Here is a 23,962-nt window from a genome sequence, read left to right as displayed (position 1 = left end):
CTTGAATGTTGGATGGAGGATCATTGGCAGCCAATACTTGGGCTGGATTTGACAAAGGGTCTTGTTGTGTTAGGCCTTGGTCATTTCGAATCTCTTCGTTGTTAGGCCTAAGAGCATCATCTCCCATAACATGGTGAGGTGAACCAGTAGCTTGAGGTGGCGATGGTGTCCTGTTGGGGATACTGGTTGCGACAGGTTGAGGGGATGGAGATTTTTCTAGCATAGCTTCAGGCTGCGCACCAGTTTGTCCTTCGACCACTCCTTCAGCTGCTTTGCTAGGAGAAGGTTTATCTTGAGAAACAGCTTGAGGGAAATTTTGTGGCTGAAATAAATGAAGCCATGAAAGAATAAGTAGCAAGTTCAAGGGCTAAAGAAATAATAGGAAATGAAAATGGCTTACTTGGGCTTGATGGGCAACAGTAGCCTCAAGCTTTGAAGGTGTTTCTGTTGCAACAGCAGGAGTCTCGACAGCAGTAGCTGGAACAGGAGATTTTCTGTGTTTCTTTTTCTTCTTCTTTTTCTTTTCTGTTTGCTCTGGAGGAGGGTTCTCAGGTGAGGCAAGAGTGTTAGTTTGTGCCTCAACTTCAGAGGACTTTTGTTCAGGAGTACCCACTTGGTTGGATTGGTGTTCTTTCTTCTTCTTCTTTTTCTTCTTGTCTTTGGGGGGTTCATCATTATGGGGAAGATCTTGTGTAGTAGCAGTATTTGTCTGTTCAGGGATAGTCGAGAGGACGGGCGTATCCTGCAGTCCACATCTCAATAAGTTTTGCATTCGAGACAGAAGGAAAGAAATCTTTGGCTAAATAGGTACCTTATCTGGAGCACTTGAGCAAGTGGCTGGAGTAGATTTTGTTTTCTTCGAAGCAGAAGGAGCTTCGGCTGAGTGTGACCTTTTGCGTGAAGTAATCTAAAAAGGGCATACCAAAGTCAATATGAAGATCCCATAAAAAATATGATGAGTTCATAAAAGGGGAAATGTTTACCTTTAGTTCAACCTTTGGTAGTGGAAGAGGCGGCTTGTTGGAGTTGCTAGAACCTGCTTTCGATTTACTCCCTGCATAAAAAGAGGTAAATATAAGAAAAAGTACACAGGCTAAAAGTTGTATAAATCAGAAAGTCGAAGCGAAGAGGTACCTCTGGTGTTCAACTTCGACTTGATCTTGTTCAAGATTGATGAGTCGAATCCATCAGAGATAGCAGCAAGCAAGACAACCTTGTTAACTAGGCGTCCCTCATAATGAAGAGACCACCAGTTAAAGAATTCCCTAGTGCAGGCATGGGAAGGGGCAAAATCAAATGGAGTAAGCTCATAGGAGGGCTGGTTGAAATGGCGTAAGAACAAATGGAATTGTGGCTCTGTCATACCATATTTACCTAAGCAAATCTCCCTTTCTTCCAAATATATGCTCTTGGGGAGTATTTGAGTTAAGCCAAATTGGCGAGACACCAGGTTTGGGAAATAGCCAACTAGCCCAAAGTCTTCAGAAGTCAAGCCAATTCGACAGGACAAAACTGCAGGCATTAAGTAGGCACTCCAAATATTGTTAGTTATTGTCTCGAACTCTGGTGGAGAAGGAAACTCTAGAGTAAACCAAGGGGGACCAAGTGGCCTATCCACAAAAGGAGCAAAGCTAGGCTTGAATTTCTTCAGGTTGAGAAAAGCATTGAAGTATTGCTGGAAAGCCACATCGTAAGCAAGGCCTCTTTCCCTAGGAACCAATCTTGCCAGCCTTGTGCCTTCGATTTGGCGTGTGCGCGCTTCCTCGTAATATGGCTCAGGCAAGAAAAGGTCCAGTTCTGTAGGAAAAGTGGCATTCAGCCATAATTGTAGCAACCAGAAAGGGCCAGCTCCTAAGAAGGTGGATCCATCACATGTCCTTTTGAGATGTTCACAAGCATCCCTCATGGATTCATAAAGACATCCAAAAACAAGTCGAACAAAGTTGAATTGTTGACATTCATGTAGTTGAATGGCCATAGGGATAAATTTCTTGGCCACTTGAAGGGATTGAGTGCAGAAAACATACTGAGATAGCCAGAGAGTTAGAAAAGCAACATGCTCCTCAGCGCCTACTTCATTATCAGTCTTTCGATTCTCAAGGATATACTTAGAGTAAGACTTGTTTCGAAAGTCGAACTTAACGGTGTCAGAAGCTTTGGAGGGATCATAAGTATCCCCAAGGGGTGATAAACCAGTAATAGCAGCAACATCAAGTAAAGTAGGAGTCTTCATACCACATTCGAAGTGGAAAGTGTTGGTGGAAGACTCAAAGAAGTGCAAAGCAGCAATAATCATCTCTTGCTGGTATTTGAGACCTGTTTTAGAGAGTTGAATGAGGTCATAAATACCACATGCTTGCCAAATATCAGCTTTGTCCTGTTGGATTCTGTCTAACCAACTTAAGTACTGGTCATTCAAGGAAGGAGTTGATCGAAACACCCTGTTAGGTTCTTTGATATAACTAAAGTTATAGGGTTCACTGATGAAAACCCTAGGAGCACAAGGTTTATAGACTGGGAAAATAGACAGGATCTTGGAGTTCCGGCTCTTATCACTTGGTTTGGGTCCCCCAAACGCATGCACGAGATTATTAATGGAATAAGGAAAGATTACTTGGCTTTCCCAAACCTTTTGTAAATCCAGACGCAATGACGGTTCTGGAACAACATCTTCGTCATAAGAAGAAAGCGTGGCGGTGGTCCATTTACCGGCGTAAGGAAGCGTTTTTCCAATATCTGAACTTGACGCCATTGATGAAGGTTTAAGAACTTCGTGAAAGAACGACGATTATGGTTGGAATTGGGAATTTCAGGTTGTTTGGGACAGTTCAGAGAAAATCTGAGGAAAGGAGAAGTTGAGGATTGGGTAATGAACAGAGTTATGAAAGGAGAAAACTTTTGGAAGCAAGAATCCAAGAAAATTCTCAGAAGATAAAGAAGAAGATGAACAGTTGATAAAGCGAAGTTGGAAAAAGTGTAATGGAGAGAGGATCTACCTGTTTATAGGGGCGTGTGATTTGAGGATTAAAAATAGTCCAAAAAGAAAAATAACAATTCTTTCAACTTCCTATATTGACAAGTGTCCAAATCCCTTGGTAAGTGGGAAAGAAACAAATTTTGTAGCTAATCCAAAATTTTGGATGTCAGCCTAAACGATAGGAAAGATAAACGGAAAAGAAAGATATCCATTAATGCTTTCAAAAATGCCACTTCCTCCTTCGATAGACACAGTCGAAAATGGCATTTTTGGGGGGCAATTTGTTGGACATAAATTTGGTATTTATCAATTAAATATAATTGACGGGTCCAACATTTATTTTGAAGGTTCTATTGTCAAAATGAAACTTTCAAATATTGTGTCGAGGTTTAACTATATCGAAGCATAGGAGCGCGTCGAAGGCTTTGAAGGGCGCATGTTGGTTTTGGCTTTGACAGGAACCTGTCGAGAGAATGAAATCAAGTCGAAAAGGTCAGTTGGGCCAGGCCCAAAGGAACAACAACGGCCCAATAAGTGTTAGCGCGCGCTGAAGGAGTGAAAGATGAAAGTGGAGAACGTGGGTCGACGTGGCAAACGAAAGACTGTCCAGATGATCGAGAGGCAGTTACCACTTTGCTTTAGTATTTATAGCAATTTTTCATTCAGAACAAGGGTCACAAAATTTTACATAAAACTTTCTCTGAAATTCTAAGTACTCAGCGTTCGAACGAAAGGAATACCTGAGAAGAGATGTATGTTTTGTGAACCATTTTATCTGTAATTGTTTTACATTCAATGCATTTTACTTTCCAGCAATTCTCTTTAGTTTAATTTGAATGCTTGTTTGAGAAACTACTACTTCGAGGCGATTCGAACTAGTTCTTTCTTGTCTTAATTGAAAACGTTTAAATTTCTAAGTGTTTGTTTCATTGTTAAAACGAACATTCAAACCTTTTTTCTAAGTAAACAAAACACAAAATTGTCCTGAGATTTACTAGTTGGTCTCGCGAGTTTAAATACTTAAACTAGTGGTTGTTTACCAAATTTCCACGTAAACACTTTCATACCGAAAATGATTTAAATTACCATCACACGTTGCTTATTTATGAATACATAAGGAATCATCAAGAACAATTTTTTTATGCAATCAACAAGGGCATCTAATTAAATATATGCGGCAATACAAAAAAAAAGTTGAAGTGTTTCTGCAATCTTTCTCTGCTCCATAATTCATCAGCACAAGGCTTAAAACTGTCACACACCAAAGGTGGCAATTAAGGCCATTGTCATTAGTGTTGAAATAAGTGGCATATAAATTCCTCCATACAAACTTGTGGCACCGTTAGGATCCTTATACTTTGATGTATCAAAACCTACATAAAACCAAAGTAAAATTTAATTTTGCAACCAAACCAATGACTATTTTTCTTTATTTTTTTTTATATTTTCACCAGTATACCAGCTCACTGAACTATCTAATCTGGTTCGATGGTCATCTTGCATCAAGTGGTTTCAACCCTCTCTCGATCGTAGTTGCGGGGGATCGAATCGTTATCCTCCCTACCAAGTTTAACACCAATCACGACTGAACCAACTAAGGATTGGAGGGTCCGAGGTTCGAACCTTAGATTCACCACTTCTCTACACTTATAATGTGTGAGTCTAACCACTAGGTTACTGGATCAAAATCAATGTCATATACTTAATCCAAAAATCTCTCAAAAATTTAAAATAGTTTTGGATTATATGTAAATTTACCTTGAAGTATATTGCAGGCATTCATAGTAACATTTTTGACATAGGAGACGTGTGCTTTATTAGCGAAATAGAAGTTTCTTTTGACATCTTCGATGCATTTGAAAACCAACAAGAAGTGATCATAACAACCACCCTTACAGAAATCATTGATGTCAGAATCTTGGACGTTTAGAGTACCATTTAATGTGATTGTGTAATTGGTTTTGAGGTTGCAAGTGTTTGAATGCTACATACATTTTGAAGTAAACATTAGTATTATATATGGAGCGAAGAGATTAAACATATGGTCATTGATAATTATGAATATCAATAGTATAGTCATTAAAAAGAGAGATTTTTAAAAAGCATAGGCATACTTATTTTTTTTGTTGATGAGTAGATGAGACACATATATTGTTTCTAAATATCAATTTGATTAAAGGTGATAAAAGTAGTTTCTTCATTTGGTTGAAAAATTCACACTAAATTTCATATCAAATTTGTGTTTAGAGTAAAAGAAATTCAAATATCAAATTTGACTTCATAGCACCAGAGGTTGTAGACCTTCTGAAAAGAGTTCAAAGGGTCATGCATAACAATGTTGTGTCACATATATCCATGAAAGTATTTTTGCAAATGATTGGTTTTGACCATCTATCTTTCATTCATGTGTTATATAATTATTTTTGGATAAAAAGAAATATATAAATCATTTCACTTCGAACTGAATTTTCTCATCAAATTAGTTTTACCAATTCAATTCATTCTAAATTAAGTCAAACAAACACATATAAGGTTATTTGCTAATTACATTCAGCATGCAAAAGTAAGCACTCCTCCAACTCTCAAAAGGGCTTAGATTGGCATTTCTTCTTGGCTGATCCCTATCTGAAAGGAGACAAAAAAAAGTTAACGATATTTTTCTTCTTCAAATTGTAGTTCCATCAACTATTTGGTTTCTCGAGAAAAAAAAATTAATACCATAGAGGATGAAAAAAAAAAAAGAAAAGAAAATTGTGACACAAGGGAGTACTAACTTTCAGCATTGGCAAGATTGAAAAATAATAACCCCAAAGAAATGCAAACAAGGAAGGTGCTATTAGCAATCTTCATTATTCCTTAATGATCAAATTAAGGACACTTAGTTGATTATGCTTGCAACGAAAACTTGTTTATATCATGCTTTAGAATAAGATGAGTTGAGATTAAAACTAGGAAAAATGTTGTTATTTTTGGCATATGCTTAGAATATGGCATCAAGCATTTATGATAAAAACAAGGAAACACTTGTGCTTATAAAAAAAAAAGAAGGAAACACTTGTAGTTTTTGAAACATAAGGCTTTGCATTGATCAAGACAACAAAATGAAACATGTTTTGGAGCTTTCTGTCGGAAATTAAGAGGTGGAATACAATGATTGCATCGTCCTATGTTTAAATGGGTCCCTCAAGTATATACAACAGTACGTACTTACATATGTATATCAGGTTTTCTCTGACATCAACAAGTCCTTCAAGTTGTGCATGGTGCACAAGTAGCGATTGTAACTGTTAACTACACAATCAATCAAAGAGAGAAATAGAAAAGAACAAAAGGGGCTAGGGTTTCATTACATTCCAATGACTTAATATTACAAAAGTGATAAGAGAATATTTATAATATAATCTAATGGACTATAACTTACTAGTATAAAGGCCCAATAGCTTAAGCCCAATACTTTATTATCTAACACCTATCCTCAAACTCATAATGCATCAACAAAAAGCATTGTGAGTTTGTCAAACAAAATACGAAAAACATATTAAATAATATAAACTTATAGCACTACCCCTCAAGCTAAAACTTACTAAGCTTTAAGCTTGTTACAAAATTAACCCAGAAAATTAAACTAAATCAACTAATATCATAACCAAGAGGCACAAATAGCAGCCAAAATAGGAACCTTCAGAGGGAAAAAGAAGAATCAAATCAAACCAATCTTAACATCCAATTCAGTCCAAGTTAATCAAATCCAAACCAATGGAACAAATCCAAACATTACCAAACCAAATTGTTCCAATCCAAACTGAACCAAATCATACCAACTAATCCAAACCAACATAAAGAATCAAACCACCAAATAGAAGAACCAGTCATCAGAGAGAGAAGCAACCAAAATAGAAGAACAGACAGAGGGGAGCAATCCAACATAAGAGAAATCATCGGAGAGAGGTCAAACAGGGAGAAGCAATCAGACATAAGAAAATCAGCAGAAGGAAGCAATCAGACAGAATTCAGACAAAAACATCATCAATGAGAAGCAATAGAAGAAATCCTTACAAAGAAACATTCAGACAGAAGAAATCAGCAGAGGGAAGCAATCAGACAGAAGAATTGACAGAGAGAAGTACTGCAATCGATTAGAAGAAACAATAAAGTGAGAAATACAATCAACTAGAAGAATCAATAGAGAGAGACAATCAAAGATAAGAACCAAATAAAGAGAGAAACAATTAAGCAGAAGAAGCCAATGAGGGAGAATACCAATCAAACAAAGAAGAACTCAAAAGGGGAGAGACAATCAAAAAAGAGAAACCATAAGAAACCAAATTGTGAGCACTCACTCAGCAAACAAAACCAAACCATCAAATTGTGAGTATTACCTCACCAAACTGATTCATTCAAACAAATCTCCAAATTAATGGAATCAAACCAACAAAACTAGATCAAACTGAACCAAACAAAACCAAATCAAGACAAACAAATCAAACTGATTTTTTTTTTTTTTACCAACTCAGGACACCAAACGGTGTCTATTCCTCTAAACAAGCACATCCAAAAAATATCATCACGTCATCAACCCAAACCAAAGGAAAAGCAACAAGAGACACAAATCACCATAACCACGCCGGAACAAGAAAACAACATCACCAATCAATTCTTTAAACAAACTGGTCTTCCCAAAACATAACTATACTCCAAAAAATACCATTTACCCTTTGTTCACAATTCAATTGCAAAGCAGCAAACCAAAGACCCACCATATCCACTTTTATCAATATACCAAAACAGGATCGGTGGCCAAAGAGTCAAGGTGTCAACCATTTTAACAACAACTATAACTATAATCCTAACCAAATTGAAGAAACCAAATGACGCATTCAAAGGGTTACAATGACTGAATTACACAAAAGAAGTAGCCACTTTCACTACAAAGAGACCAATTAAAGAAGATTCAATAATACCCAATTGAAGTGTGATTCATGAGCAGAAACTATATTCTTACCACGACACCATGGAAGTAAAACGACAACAAACAGAGCTTACCACAAAATTGTAACTTTATCATCAACAAAATCTTTTCTTTTCTCATTCCACAATTTCTCGGGAACTCAATAGCGGAAGCGATAAATATATTCATGGAGGATCAAACCATGCTCTAGATACCATGTTAACTACACAATCAATCAAAGAGAGAAATAGAAAAGAACAAAAGGGGCTAGGGTTTCATTACATTCCAATGACTTAATATTACAAAAGTGATAAGAGAATATTTATAATATAATCTAATGGACTATAACTTACTAGTATAAAGGCCCAATAGCTTAAGCCCAATACTTTATTATCTAACAGTAACGAATACAAATTTTATAAAAATTTACCGTTGGATTGAAAGTTTATATCATATAGATTATCTATAAAAATTTTGAAATTTTTTGAAAATAATTTGCAATGTTATTGAGACTTATCAAAATTAACGTTTTATTAATTTTTATTCAATACCATTAATTTTCATGTATATTTTTCTTCTGGTATATTTTTTCTCTTGCATTCAAATGATCAAAGCTACGTAGCTTGTACCGGCCGGTAACACTTTTGTGCATCACTTGTGTAACAGACAGTGAAAAACTAGACGATATTGAATATGATATCCGACATGTTCTATACAATAATTACAGTTAGTAAGCAATAAGTTATTTAATTATAGTAAAAAAATTAACAATAAGTATTAGACGATTGTTGTTTTGTGGGAGACAAATATACTATGTGTATTACTCTCTATTGATTTATTAAGTGTGAATGAAGTCTCACATTAGTTGAAAGACTTAAGGTTGATCATTTTACAAGTGAGATCCTCATAAATTTAATACATTTTTGGTGAAAGTGTGGTGTCAAAATTATTTATGCAGTTACCCAAATGTATCGATCCAATTCAGGAAGACTTTCCCAAACTCGCCAACACTTTCTATCATCAAACAATAAATTTGAACACAAAATGATCATTGCTAATGATCAGGGTCGGCACAACATATTAAAGTAACGAAGATTTTCAAAAGAAAAAGTCGGCACAAATGATCAAAATATATTACGCTTCTAAATTTTTGCCAAACAAATATGTTTTTATTAGTTTTCCTTCTTGACTTGAACTCTGAACCTCCAACTCCTTAACGCTTAGCTAAAATAGCTTAACCAGTTGAGCTACCCATCCCAACCCCCTTTTTGGGTAGTATTAAACTTAGGGTCCGTTTGACCTAGCTTTTTTTGAGCTTATGCAAATAGCTTATGCAATATAAATTAAGTTTTATGTTATTTTATAAGTCCACACTAGTGAAAATTATAATTTTATAAGCTATTTTATCATAAACTACCTTGACAAACTTATAATAATATATAAAAATTGCATAAGTTGTTTGCATAAGCTCTAAATAAAAGGAAAAAAAGTCAGGTCAAACGATACCTTAATATATATAATTGTCACTTGTTTTCTTATTTTGAATAATTTGAATGTTAATTTTTATCATTATCGATTTTAGTTATGTTTATATATTGTGCATTTATATATTTAATTTTAAATTTAATTTTTAAATAACGTATCCCGGATGTATCGTATCGGGAATTTTGAAAATTTTCCCGTATCGCCGTATCAGTGTCGTATCATATCGTGTCACATATCAGGGCTTCATAAAGTAGGGTAGATACCCCACACATAAAAGGAACATGGGGAGTCAGAGTTTTTACCTCGTCAACTGTGGAACGACTGAGCGTCAAAAAAACTGACTTAATTGAATAGTAACCGCTTGGGTCATGCTTCCAACACCAAGAGTCATATGTTGTAGATATTGTTGAGCTCTCCAGAATTTCATGGAGACTTTTCAAGATATTAAGCTCCCGAACAAAGAAATCTCTTCTCCACCTTAAGTCTCAAAACCATTGACCTTCGACCCAACTACCCATATCTCCCCCACCGTACTAGTACTCTGGGCTGAAACTTGAAAGAGTCTTTGGAACTGAGTCCTCAACGCAGCTCCCCCTAGCCACGGATCAAACCATAATAAAGTCATGTGGCAATTACCAACCTTTTTACTCAGCTCCTCTAGAAACCAATCTGAGATAGCATGCTCAAGATCACCTAATAAAGACACGTTGGAGAATTTCATAATAAAAATATTGTTACATTGGGGTATTTTTCTCTTCGATTAAAGGTATATATATGAAAAGAAAACTAATTCCTGGGTATATATGAAAATTGAAATTGCAGTATATACTTTTTTTTTTAGAAACATCAAATATTATTAGAAAAATCCAACTTGAGAACAAGTAAAACTCAAATGGGTAAATACAAAAGAAACAAAGGGCTAATAAGAAAATTAGCAACATAATGAGTGTTTGTTAGTTTTATAAATTTAATGTATACAAATAATTGTGTATGGTGTTTTGGGGAAGAGTTTTGGAATTTTAGATTATGATTTATGGAATTTGTTACACAGATAATGATAAGTGATTATGTTTAATTATCATATACACATATGCTTTGTCTTAATGTGAATTCTGCTTGTTAATTTTTTTTATTTTTATTTTTGTGAGTAATATTTTGTCGTGACTCTTAGTTCTTGAGCGGGAAAGAGGGGTGGGACGTGGGAGTAGTTACCTACTAGGTTACAAATTGGGTTTGGGGTGGGGTTGAGGTTGACAAGGCATAGCTGTGGCCTGTGGAAGAGTGTGTCAAAAACTCAAAACTAAAAAGTTAATGGGAGTGAATGTTTTGGTACATCAAATTTGCATTGTTGAATATTTGGAGTGAAAGTTAATTTGATATTTTTTGTATTAAAGAAATAAAATTTAATTACGTTTCCGATACTTCTCTAATACGTAATGAGAAATATCGCAAATTTGTGTGTGATTTTTTTTAGTAAACATAAAATCAAACATAATGTCTTCTAGTATCTCAATTTTACCCTTCTCAGCTCTACTCTCAATCTGAAACAAATTGAAACAGGGAGAAGAGATAAGAGACTACCAAATTATTTTGTAAATGTTTTTCAATGTATCGTTTCAAAGCATACTTTTTAAATTAAACAAAGAATTTTAATTTAATTTCATGAATAAAGAAAATAGTAACAATCAGGGACGAAGCTACGTTCCCCCTCTGCAGGCATGAGCTCCCACTAGTTTTTGAAATTCATAGTACCCCACCTTATACAATACAAGGTGTTCCTCTCCACCCACACATATATACTCATACTCTATATGTTTCTTATTTTATTTATTTATTTATTTAGCTTCAAATTTTTTAAACATACATCTATAATACAATATTTTATAACTAAATCATATCCACTTTTTAATTATTTGAAATAATAATTTGATTTTAGTTCTTAAAAATAAAAATAAATTGTTTTTATCTTTCCAAAAAATTTCTACTTTGTTTTTTATTCATAAATTATGTTCATGTTAATGTCAATGTTGTGACTCTTTTGTGTTTAAGATGTGTTCATGTTATGTTCATCTATTATGTCGAACATCTTTATGTTTATATTATGTTCAAAATACATCAAGACTAACATATTAAAATTATATTGATTTTACATACTATAATCAAAGTTCGATTGCCCGCACTACTCAATATTTCTAGCTTCGTCACTGATAACAATCATGCATCAATATGAAAAATTTCCTTCTAAAATACACTCTGTCGAAATTTAATCCTTGAGGTTGTTGAAAAACAAGATGATATAAAAATTTCGGCCTCAATTTCTGCCCACAAGGCTAAGTTTATCGATTCTAGATCATCCTAAAAAAATGACATGTATATTATGTAATGTGTTTTTATATTTGTAATGTATTTATTATTTTTAATAATATATTTTGTATATTATTTAAATATTTTATATTTGTAATGTATTTTAAAAAATATTCACAAACCCTAAACTCCAAAATCTCATAACCCTAAACTCTTAAAACCGTAAACCCTAACCCTTCCAAAAAAAATAGAAAACAAAAAAAAACATTAATATTGTTTAGGAACTAACCATTTTTTTGGTACATGAGCTAAAAAAACAAAAAGAAAAGAAAGAAAAAGAAAAAACTACAACCGAGTTAATCCTACATCCTGTAGGATATTTTTTTTATGTAATTTATTTTATAGTTATAATTATAATTTTAAGAATCATTCTTTTAATTATTAATATTGTTAGTTATGTACGTTTCTAAAAGGTTGCTTAGTCAAGCTGGCAATTACTATTGACATGCGATATTACTCTATCAATCCAAATTAATGGGTTTTATGGTGGATTTATTTTTTTTGTAAAGGTTTTATGGTGGGTTTAATAACATGACCGGTGACTTGATCAATTTACGGGACTAAGAGTATTACTCTTAAGCCCAGTTCATTTATTGGTATTATGTGTTCTTCTGTGTATGAGGAGGATACATGCCCCTCATTCTTTGAAGATCGAACAAGTTCTTTGGCCTTCTTTTTACTTTGTGTTTGCTAATATGAACCAAAATCTAAACAAACAAATTATTATTTTGGGCTCTTGCTTTTTTCGAATACCGTTTCCCAGTTGTTTTTTCTAAAATTCTGGCATGATCAAGTCTTTTTATGCCAAGCTCCACTCTAATGGAACTGTTGTTGCTGTGATACTCCGGTTAACCTTTGCTTTTGGGTTATTTGCGTTGCATTTTATCATCGAAAATTTATCTTCAAACATGGTAATATTGAATTTTAAGTCTGTTTAATAAGTCAATTTAATAAAAGCAATATGCTTTAGATTTTAGTTTTAAGTCATATTATTTTAATTGTAAGTCAGTTTTAAGTTAGATTAAGTCATTTTATTTCAATTTTAAGCCAGTTTAAGTTAGATTAAGTCAGTTTATGTATTGAGTTTTTTATTTTTATTTCATCATTATGTACCACTGAATTAATCAAGAGTTTATTTAAATAAACGAGTTTTTAATGAATGTTTTAATTTTATTTTTACAGTATGTTTTAGTTTTGGGTTTAGGGACGATTTTAGATTCTTCGGACGATTTTTTGGATGTTGGCCGATTTTGGTTTTTCGGTCGATTTTTTGGGTTTTCGGCTGATTTTAGGGTTTATAGTCGATTTTTGGAATTTTGCCGATTTTAGGTTTTTCTACCGATTTTTCGGGTTGCCGGCCGATTTTAGGGTTTATAGTCGATTTTTTGGATTTTGGCCGATTTTAGGCTTTCGGCCGTTTTTTGGGTTTTCGGCCGCTTTTTTGGGTTTTCAGCTGATTTTAGGGTTTATAGTCGATTTTTAGAATTTTGGCAGATTTATCAAGTCTTTTTATTTTTTATGCCAAGCTCCTATCTAATGGAACTGTTGTTGATGTGATACTCCGGTTAACCTTTGCTTTTGGGTTATTTGCGTTGCATTTTATCATCGAAAATTTATCTTCAAACATGGTAATATTGAATTTTAAGTCTGTTTAATAAGTCAATTTAATAAAAGCAATATGCTTTAGATTTTAGTTTTAAGTCAGATTATTTTAATTGTAAGTCAGTTTTAAGTTAGATTAAGTCATTTTATTTCAATTTTAAACCAGTTTAAGTTAGATTAAGTCAGTTTATGTATTGAGTTTTTTATTTTTATTTCATCATTATGTACCACTGAATTAATCGAGAGTTTATTTAAATAAACGAGTTTTTAATGAATGTTTTAGTTTTTTATTTTTATTTTTATTTTTACAGTATGTTTTAGTTTTTTGGGTTTAGGGACGATTTTAGATTCTTCGGCCGATTTTTTGGATGTTGGCCGATTTTGGGTTTTTGATCATTTTTGGTTTTTCGGCCGATTTTTTGGGTTTTCGGCTGATTTTAGGGTTTATAGTCGATTTTGGAATTTTGCCGATTTTAGGTTTTTCTACCGATTTTTCGGGTTGCCGGCCGATTTTAGGGTTTATAGTCGATTTTTTGGATTTTGGCCGATTTTAGGTTTTCGGCCGTTTTTTGGGTTTTCGGTCGATTTTTGGTTTTTCGGCCACTTTTTTGGGGTTTCAGCTGATTTTAGGGTTTATAGTCGATTTTTAGAATTTCGGCAGATTTATCAAGTCTTTTTATGCCAAGCTCCTATCTAATGGAACTGTTGTTGCTGTGATACTCCGGTTAACCTTTGCTTTTGGGTTATTTGCGTTGCATTTTATCATCGAAAATTTTTTTGAACAAGATTTATCATCGAAAATTTATCTTCAAACATGGTAATATTGAATTTTAAGTCTGTTTAATAAGTCAATTTAATAAAAGCAATATGCTTTACATTTTAGTTTTAAGTCAGATTATTTTAATTGTAAGTCAGTTTTAAGTTAGATTAAGTCATTTTATTTCAATTTTAAGCCAGTTTAAGTTAGATTAAGTCAGTTTATGTATTGAGTTTTTTATTTTTATTTCATCATTATGTACCACTGAATTAATCAAGAGTTTATTTACATAAACGAGTTTTTAATGAATGTTTTAGTTTTTTATTTTTATTTTTACAGTATGTTTTAGTTTTGGGTTTAGGGACGATTTTAGATTCTTCGGCCGATTTTTTGGATGTTGGCCGATTTTGGGTTTTCGATTGATTTTTGGTTTTTCGGCTGATTTTAGGGTTTATAGTCGATCTTTGGAATTTTGCCGATTTTAGGTTTTTCTACCGATTTTTCGGGTTGCCGGCCGATTTTAGGGTTTATAGTCGATTTTTTGGATTTTGGCCGATTTTAGGTTTTCTGCCGTTTTTTGGGTTTTCGGTCGATTTTTGGTTTTTCGGCCGCTTTTTTGGGTTTTCAGCTGATTTTAGGGTTTATAGTCGATTTTTAGAATTTTCGCAGATTTATCAAGTCTTTTTATGCCAAACTCCTATCTAATGGAACTGTTGTTGTTGTGATACTCCGGTTAACCTTTGCTTTTGGGTTATTTGCGTTGCATTTTATCATCGAAAATTTATCTTCAAACATGATAATATTGAATTTTAAGTCTGTATAATAAGTCAATTTAATAAAAGCAATATGCTTTAGATTTTAGTTTTAAGTCAGATTATTTTAATTGTAAGTCACTTTTAAGTTAGATTAAGTCATTTTATTTAAATTTTAAGCCAGTTTAAGTTAGATTAAGTCAGTTTATGTATTGAGTTTTTTATTTTTATTTCATCATTATGTACCACTGAATTAATCAAGAGTTTATTTAAATAAACGAGTTTTTAATGAATGTTTTAGTTTTTTATTTTTATTTTTACAGTATGTTTTAGTTTTTTGGGTTTAGGGACGATTTTAGATTCTTCGGCCGATTTTTTGGATGTTGGCCGATTTTGGGTTTTTGATCGATTTTTGGTTTTTCGGTCGATTTTTTTGGTTTTCGGCTGATTTTAGGGTTTATAGTCGATTTTTGGAATTTTGCCGATTTTAGTTTTTTCTACCGATTTTTCGGGTTGCCGGCCGATTTTAGGGTTTATAGTCGATTTTTTGGATTTTGGCCGATTTTAGGTTTTTGGCCGTTTTTTGGGTTTTCGGTCGATTTTTGGTTTTTCGGCCGCTTTTTTGGGTTTTCGGCTGATTTTAGTGTTTATAGTCGATTTTTAGCAGATTTATCAAGTCTTTTTATGCCAAGCTCCTATCTAATGGAATTGTTGTTGCTGTGATACTCCGGTTAACCTTTGCTTTTGGGTTATTTGCGTTGCATTTTATCATCGAAAATTTATCTTCAAACATGGTAATATTGAATTTTAAGTCTGTTTAATAAGTCAATTTAATAAAAGCAATATGCTTTAGATTTTAGTTTTAAGTCAGATTATTTTAATTGTAAGTCAGTTTTAAGTTAGATTAAGTCATTTTATTTCAATTTTAAGCGAGTTTAAGTTAGATTAAGTCAGTTTATGTATTGAGTTTTTTTAATTTTATTTCATCATTATGTACCACTGAATTAATCAAGAGTTTATTTAAATAAACGAGTTTTTAATGAATGTTTTAGTTTTTTATTTTTATTATTACAGTATGTTTTAGTTTTGGGTTTAGGGACGATTTTAGATTCTTCGGCCGATTTTTTGGATGTTGGCCGATTTTGGGTTTTCGATTGATTTTTGGTTTTTCGGCTGATTTTAGGGTTTATAGTCGATTTTTTGGATTTTGGCCGATTTTAGGTTTTCGGCCGTTTTTTGGGTTTTCGGTCGATTTTTGGTTTTTCGGCCACTTTTTTGGGGTTTCAGCTGATTTTAGGGTTTATAGTCGATTTTTAGAATTTCGGCAGATTTATCAAGTCTTTTTATGCCAAGCTCCTATCTAATGGAACTGTTGTTGCTGTGATACTCCGGTTAACCTTTGCTTTTGGGTTATTTGCGTTGCATTTTATCATCGAAAATTTTTTTGAACAAGATTTATCATCGAAAATTTATCTTCAAACATGGTAATATTGAATTTTAAGTCTGTTTAATAAGTCAATTTAATAAAAGCAATATGCTTTAGATTTTAGTTTTAAGTCAAATTATTTTAATTATAAGTCAGTTTTAAGTTAGATTAAGTCATTTTATTTCTATTTTAAGTCAGTTTAAGTTAGATTAAGTCAGTTTATGTATTGAGTTTTTTATTTTTATTTCATCATTATGTACCACTGAATTATTAACATGACCGGTTACTTGATCAATTTACAGGACTAAGAGTATTACTCTTAAGCCAGTACATTTATTGGTATTATGTGTTCTTCTGTGTATGAGGAGGATACATGCCCGTCATTCTCTGAAAATCGAACATGTTCTTTGGTCTTCTTTTTACTTTGTGTTTGCTAATATGAACCAAAATCTAAACAAACACATTATTATTTTGGGCTCTTGCTTTTTTCGAATACCGTTTCCCAGTTATTTTTTCTAAAATTCTAGCATGATCAAGTCTTTTATGCCAAGCTCCTCTCTAATGGAACTGTTGTTGCTGTGATACTCCGGTTAACCTTTGCTTTTGGGTTATTTGCGTTGCATGTTATCATCGAAAATTTATCTTCAAACATGGTAATATTGAATTTTAAGTCTGTTTAATAAGTCAATTTAATAAAAGCAATATGCTTTAGATTTTAGTTTTAAGTTAGATTAAGTCATTTTATTTAAATTTTAAGCCAGTTTAAGTTAGATTAAGTCAGTTTATGTATTGAGTTTTTTATTTTTATTTCATCATTATGTACCACTGAATTAATCAAGAGTTTATTTAAATAAATGAGTTTTTAATGAATGTTTTAGTTTTTAATTTTTATTTTATTTTTACAGTATGTTTTAGTTTTTTGGGTTTAGGGACGATTTTAGATTCTTCGGCCGATTTTTTGGATGTTGGCCGATTTTGGGTTTTCGATCGATTTTTTGTTTTTCGGCCGATTTTTTGGGTTTTCGGTTGATTTTAGGGTTTATAGTCGATTTTTGGAATTTTGCCAATTTTAGGTTTTTCTACCGATTTTTCGGGTTGCCGGCCGATTTTAGGGTTTATAGTCGATTTTTTGGATTTTGGCCGATTTTAGGCTTTCGGCCGTTATTTGGGTTTTCGGTCGATTTTTGGTTTTTCGGCCGCTTTTTTGGGTTTTCAGCTGATTTTAGGGTTTATAGTCAATTTTTAGAATTTTGGTAGATTTTAGGTTTTTCTGCCGGTTTTTTGGATTTTCGGCCGATTTTAGGGTTTATAGTAGATTTTTGGCCTTTTCGCCGATTTTAGGTTTTTTCTGCCAAATTTTTGGATTTTCGGCCGATTTAGCGTTTATAGTCGATTTTAGGTTTTTCGGCTAATTTTAGTTTTTACAATCAATTATTAATTTTTAAAAGTTTATAGAGAAGAAATTTCAAATTCTTTGGTTTTAGGTGTCATTTTGAAATTCTCTAAATTTAACTTGAACAAAATACTTCATAAATTTTCATCAGTTTGAGAATTCTTCAAATTTTCACCCAAACAATGAAATTTACCTCAAATCATTTGAATTCCCTCAAAACATTACTTTACCTCAAAAAATTCCTCCATCCAAACACACTCTAAGAATATGTGTGAGCAAGGAAAATGAAATTGGCACAATAAAAAAAATGTAACTCACACTCTTTCTGACCTCAATAATTCCAATTAAATTACAGTCAGCATTAGTACTACCATTCCAATTTTTTCCTATAAACTCATCTAATCATTTTTTAAAGTTATAACAAAGTAACAAACTATCTAAACTTTTAGTAGTACTTTGATTTGATGGATTCTATGGACTATGGTAATAAAAAGTCATGGCTATAAAAAAGTGAGTCTAAGCTTGAAGGCTATAAAAAAGTGGATTGAGTGTTTGCCAAAGAAAAGACTAAAGAAAACTATACATTATTTCTTTTACATAATGTTTACCGTAAATGATAACACAGTTTAATATTTTGTCAAAAAAAATAATTACAATTTAAAGAATATGCAGTTTTATTAAAGAAAAAGAATTGGAAGTATTATGGCTTCGAAAGCTTAATAGATTTTGTGTGGGTTAAAAAGTGAAAAAAAATTAGGACATTTTTATATAAATTTTAATAATCAAAAATCTTGAACTCGTTTGTTGAAATTTCTGGATCTGTTACTGATCATTTTTATCAATATCTTTATATCTTCATCTTCTTCCTTTTAAAAAAAACTCAATACATGCATGCAACTCCATCGATATGAACATCATACTGCTTTTGTGTTGTTAGTTTTGGATTGGGATGTTTCTCGGAGGTTGTTGGCTGTGTTGCATCTTGTCTAAACTCTGTTCGTTCTAATTGCATGGATGTATTTGCGCTATGGTTTGGGGTTGAGTTTCATACTTCGTTGTGGTTGCTTCTTGTGCTGGCGTCTGATGGTGGTTCTTTTAGCAGGTTTGGTTTGATATCCGAATGTGAGTTTTGGTTCAAATGAAGTTAGGGTAGGATGGGCGGGGGTGATGGTTTTTGGTGCATTTGCTTTTGTTTTGATTTTTGGAGCAGTTTTTTTTGTTATTGTTCTATGATGTTGGTTTAGTTGTTTTATTGTGTTTGTGATAATAAACCACTTATCATGACCTAGAAAGAAAAGACAAAATAAGGTTAGAATTTTTGGTAGATAATAACATTTAGTGGGGACCTCGTGTCAACTTTGAGTTGACTCATTACATGTGAGCTAAGCTTACTTGTTTGTCAATATTTAGGTTTCACTTGTTGGTGTAACACCCGAATCCATTATTTAAGTAATTCTACCTTTATAAATTTATTTCAAATACGCGGCGGAAAATCAAAGTTTATTATTATAAAAGTCATGGTTCGAGCATTACATTCTTCAATCAAAATAGTACTAATGTAATTAATTAGTAAAAACAATGTTTATACAAAATAATCATTTATCAAAATGTATAGTTTTACAAATAAATATCGAAAGCCATAAAGACTCTATAGTCTAAATACAACCCTTTCCCGTGTCACAATCAGAGTAGAGCTTCACCGACGACTCGACATCGAATACCACAAAACCTGTGAATCTGGACCCCCAACGGTCCAGCACATAACACATAAAAGAGAGTTAGACAACATACTCAAAATATACAAGTGTAAGTAAATGGTACTTAAACACTTCTTCATAAAAACATGCATAATCATACATTATACATATACATCACCATCATTCATGCATATTCTTCATTTACAAGCATACATCATTAATCTCATTCAATCATAAGCTATGAAAGGTTATAACCAAATATCAATCATAATTCACATAACTCAATTACCAATAGGAATATACATAAAGTTCCTAATGTAATCTAACACCACAAATACATTGTTCAGATTATGGTCATGACGGACCCTGCGTTGTTCATTTTATAGTTATGACGGACTCTGCTCCTCACATACGGATTAACAATCAACATTTACCAAGTATGTGTCAAACATCATCTATCATAAAATGCGCACATAATCCCTAATGCAATCTAATGCTTCACATTCATGCTATGTCCTCTAGACACCTCTAATGCATGTGGTACCATCGTCTTTATCAGAGTATCTCACCTCCGATATCCGTCTTTATCAAACAAATATAGTTCGATATTCGTCTTTATTGGACAAGCCAATATCCCTAAATATTCATGATGCATGCACTCAAAACTCATGAATATATCCATCAACAATTGGCATATAGCCCATCAACAATAACGTGGAACACTATCCAACGTCCGTCTTTATTAAGATAATCAATACCTTAATATCCGTCTTTATTAGAATAACAAGATCCTAATATCCGTCTTTATCGAATAACATAATTCGATATCCCTCAACAATTACGTCAACAACATCAACAACATTAACTACATATATATCAACACATCATCAACATAATCAATAACAATTATATTCCACACATATAATCAACAATTCATCGACACATCATCACAATACAATTAATCATGGTTATAAACACCTAATTGTATGTTAGAATACTCTAATCACATGTTACAAACCTTTAATTGCACTTAGAAACATCAGCAAAAATAAGTTCTAGTCTGTCATGGTGGCTGAGCGAAAGAAAGCCAGAGAAAGCTAGCAGGAACCCGTGGCTTCCTGGCTTCAGCCAGAGAAAGCCAGAGAAAGCTAGCAGGAACCCGTGGCTTCCTGGCTTCAGCCAGAGAAAGCCAGACCTCGCTGCAAGGCTGGCCCAGCCAGTATGCCAGCCACAGGTGCTCTGTTTTCAGGTTTGAGCATAAATCCACCCAAAAATCCCATTTTTGATGTTCCAAATCCCAAATAAGTTTGCTTTCACGCATATAACATGTATATAAACATAAAAAGACAGTTCATTTCACCGATCTACTATTTTTACTATGAAAAAGTAGAGATTTAACACTTTTACTCAAAACACTCAAAAACACAATGTTCTTGAGTTTAATCCTCTATAAATCCCGTTTTTATCCAATAAATTCATTCATACATCATGATAAAAGCATGTTAAACATGTTATGAACCTTAGAATCGATTTCCATTAAGAAAATCCATTCACACTAAAATGAAAATGGGGTGGAGGAAGTTCGGGTGAGGAGAAATCGACATTCTCCCCTTCCTCGAGTCACCCACGAATATGAAATCTACTCTCTTACCTTAGATCCGACGAAAGCTCGACGATTGCTCTTCGAATATCTCCTTCAAGCCTTGCCCTAGCTCTCCTCTTGCTCTCCCTTCTCTCTACTTCTCCAAGAACAACAAAAAGTGAGACTTTCTCTCACTACAAGGGCTAAATAGCGCCCCCTAGCTCACAAGGCCCAATGGGCCTCAAGCCCAATAGCTTGGCCCAACTCGCGTTAACTCTCACTGACTCGCGCGTTAACTAAAACTCTCGATAAATAACTTAAAGTTACTATCTTACTTAAAAGCCACGTCACCAAATAAATAAACACTTACATAGTGAATAATAAATTTGGGTCGTTACAGTTGGTATATTAGAATTTAGTATGAAAAGACAAAATTACCCTTAAATATAATAATGTGGCAAAAGAAGATAAAGTGCAAGGAGGGGCAATTTTGAAATTTGTATAGTATCTCCTTTTATATGATGATTGAGATTTTTTTTTGGTACAATGATTGAGATTTCCTTTTAGAACTAAAAGGGAATAAATAATATTCAATATATGTCCAAAAAACAATATCAATATATAAATATCAGAAATGTGAAGGCAAAATAACTAAGATATTGGGCTCAAGTGCTAATGAATTTATCTTAGAACGAATTCTTCAGAAGAACTCATGTTCGATTCTTTGTGTGAACATTTCTTAGCTAATTTTTTTTTTAACGGCAGACTTTACTTACATTGCAGCAAAACTATAGATTATCAAGCCCCATTAACTAAGTATAGGGAATTAAATCATCCTCTTGTTGCTTGTAATATGTAGGACTGAAATTCGAACACTAATATTCTTCCTTATTCACTATAAAAGTATAAAATTCTAGCAAGTAAACTAATTGACAAAAAAAAAAGAACAAATTTAATTATATGTATAGCAAAATAACATAATGTAAATAACAAGATAAAGAGATCAAATGTACCAAAACAACAAAATTGTTAACTATACGTTAGTAGAGAGGAACTCTTCAATCCACTGTAAATGAGTTTTACAAGAGATGTAAAAGAGTTATAAAAAAATAGCTTTAGATCAACTCAACAAGATCAAACCCTTTTTCTACTCTTTTCATTTTCAAGAGAGCTACAAAAATGACCAAGAAGTTATCCTCAACTTCTCACCAAGAAAATTCTTAATTTCTCTCATTTCCTTTTTCAATCCTCAACGATAATCACTATCTATGATGTTTAGAATGTGTTTTCCAACCCTAGAATCTCACTCAAAATGCACTCAATCCCATCCTTTTATTCCTAAGAATTCTCTCAAGTTGATCTCTCGAGATTAGCCTAAAAAATGTTAGAAACTGCATGTCATATCCATTGCAAACACCTTGCGCATGACCTGGAGCAGCTAGTGCCCAGATAAACTTGTGGAGCATGACTTGGTTCTGCCTCAAGCACCTTGTGACTGGACTCATGTGCCTCACACTTTCAAAATAAACTTCAACCTTTACTCCGTGCCCAAAAAACTCTTTGTGTCCTGCTCCACATATGGCTCGCATTTTAGACAAATTCAATCAAATTTTAAGGCACACACAATAGTTCTTCACTGACAACAAATTATTGGTGATATCAATTTCTCCACCTACCACATTTGTTGCTTTTATCAACTTGAAAAATACTTTTCATGACAATTGACCGACTTGCTTTCAATTACCCTTGGTAGTTCCACAGACTTCCAAGTCTTAGTATTTTTTTTTAACAAGTTCCAAGTCTTATTATTACCCTTGTTTGTTTGTAAATTTCATAGGATAAATATTCAACCGCTACAATTTCATGAAGCTATAGTTGCTCTGATCTGAACAAAGGTGGTTGACTTTGATGGTGAGGCCAGTTTGAAGCAGTTAGGTGAATGTATTTGTAGATTAGCTCTCTGACGCTCAAGTTAGTGTGAGAATAAGGTGAAATGGAAAAAGCCTTCATGCTTAAATAAAGGGAGCGGTTGTAACTATCTTCGTGATAACCAACAAGGAATGCAGAGGATCGTACTTTGAAATCAATTTGACAGTCCACGCCAAGAGAGATGGAAAGGAATGGATTTGTTGTGTCAAGAGCACAAATCTTCTATTGTGTTGTGTATGTGTCCTTTGATCTGATTACCTAATATGAAGTGAGATTGAATTACCTAAAACACAACTCGATAACATATATTCATATTGATTATTCACCTACGAGGTTCTCACATCGACAACATGTTCTAAAGTCGAAATGGATATAAAATACGAGCTCAATTCGTATCAACTTGATCAACTTTTCTTTGGTTAATATGTGTCTCAAAAGTGGATTATGTATCACCATCACTTTTTTTGAAGAAGTATATCACCATCACTTGAATGACGTATTCAAGATATTAGTGATCGTCTGTATCTAAATATAGAAAATTTGCATTGAATAATATAAAAATTTGGAAAATGTTAAACAGTGTTTTTAGCGCACTAGTTAAGCATACTAATAAAAAAAAAATATTTTGAAACTTATGCTTTTAATACCTTAAAAATATAAAAAGTCATATTTCTTACTTTAACTTTATCATTAATTTTCTTTTTTAGTATGCTTAAAAAGTGTCACAAGGACACTATTATTTAACATACCCTAAGTTTAATCTGAACAATTTGATCTTGATGAAAACTACCGATGCGTGAAAATGTGAGAATCTAATTAATCCAATTTTATCAAAATAATTCTCATAGTTTGACTTTTGCACATGTCCATCCATAACATCTTATATCCCTCCGATTTTTATTATAAGAAACAACTAGATCAATAAAAATTGATGTATCCGGTTGTAATATAGTCAGTCGAGTTACATCAATTTTGTTCAAATACATCGATTTTTATTGATCTAGTTGTCTCTTATATAAAAAAAATCATATGTAGTATTTTTTTTGTTAA

Source organism: Trifolium pratense, linkage group LG4 (assembly GCF_020283565.1).
Source record: "Trifolium pratense cultivar HEN17-A07 linkage group LG4, ARS_RC_1.1, whole genome shotgun sequence".
NCBI classification, from domain to species: domain Eukaryota; kingdom Viridiplantae; phylum Streptophyta; class Magnoliopsida; order Fabales; family Fabaceae; genus Trifolium; species Trifolium pratense.
This window is presented reverse-complemented; position numbering follows the sequence as displayed.